The following is a 1463-nucleotide window of genomic DNA, read 5'->3' on the forward strand; positions in this document are numbered from 1 at the left end:
AAAAGCGAATGCGTGTGTGCAAAATGTCCCGCAGCCACTGTATAATGTACGGCTATATAGATTCGTTGGCCTGTGTACCTACCTACCTGGTATGCCTTATATATTATGTTATATTGTACAGTCCATGGCTGGCGTATAATGTACTGACGAAACAGCCGCCGCCGCCGTTTTTGCCGCATACAATATGACGTATAGGCGCTGCACTGTTGTTTCTTGACCAAAGACTACATATTATTATTATTATTGCTATTATGATTATTACGGGTCGAGCCTACGGCGGAGTGTTGCCACTTCGTTACCAATTTTCGCCGGTGACATTCAAAAGTTGTATGTTGCTAATTTCCAGTCGGAAGTCTCGTTGTCCATATATTGCTATTATATTGTCGAACTCGTTTCGTGTAATTGTATATCTTATAAAATCGTTTTAACAATACGCGGGAGTGAAAAGCGTATTTTAATGTAATATTATAACATAACATTTGATAACATATAATATATTATATCCAGAGGTGGATTCAAAGATAATGGACGATCAGTCCTTAACTCAAACGATAATTTGTCGTCGAGTTCAACCATATAATATTGTGTGACTGATATAAGCTCTTAAAAAAATTAAGGAAAGTTTGATAATTGTTCCTTCGTTAAAATACGTATTATCATTGGTAAAAATGAAAAAAAGGCAAAAATAGAAAATTATCAAAAGTCATCTAATTATGATAATCAGTTAGGTATGTATTGAAATTCAAAATCACATTTTTTTTTAGCGCGAAATAACAATGATCGATCGCCTCCTCCTCTCTATTTTCTCAAAGCCTTCCAAATAAAATGTATACATCAAATATTGTTATCGTGAGATTCAACATAATACAACAGAATACAACCTAGTGTATTCATATTATAATATAATTTATACTGAATCCGTATGAAAGTATGAGTATGAGTGTTCGGTAGAATCATCTGCAGCAGTTTACAATGGGTTGCCATTCAACACGATTAAACGAAACTTTCACTGGATTTTTACTATAGGCATACTTATATCCAGAAAAAATATTTGGTACAATATAAGTTTCAGTTGGGGGCATACATTTATATGGTTAAATGTTGACGGGTTTATTGAATACTAATTGTGATCAACAATTACGAGATAAAAGATAGGTAGGTACCAAATGTTTTTTTTTTAAATGTTCGTTTTATTACTATTATTAAATAATAAAAATATTAAAATGTTCATTACTTTGTTAAAACTTATAATTTAATACATTGTTTGTAACTTTTAAATGGATAAGATTTTTAATCCACTTTAATTTACTATTTTTGACGCCTGTTTCGAATTTGTTTGATGTAGTTATGGCCCAGACAGCATTTTGTAACAATAATATTATAATCTAATATATAAAAATCTCGTGTCACAATGTTTGTTACCAAACTCTTCCGAAACGGCTGGACCGATTTTAATGAAATTT

Source organism: Acyrthosiphon pisum, chromosome A1 (genome assembly GCF_005508785.2).
Source record: "Acyrthosiphon pisum isolate AL4f chromosome A1, pea_aphid_22Mar2018_4r6ur, whole genome shotgun sequence".
Lineage (NCBI taxonomy): Eukaryota > Metazoa > Arthropoda > Insecta > Hemiptera > Aphididae > Acyrthosiphon > Acyrthosiphon pisum.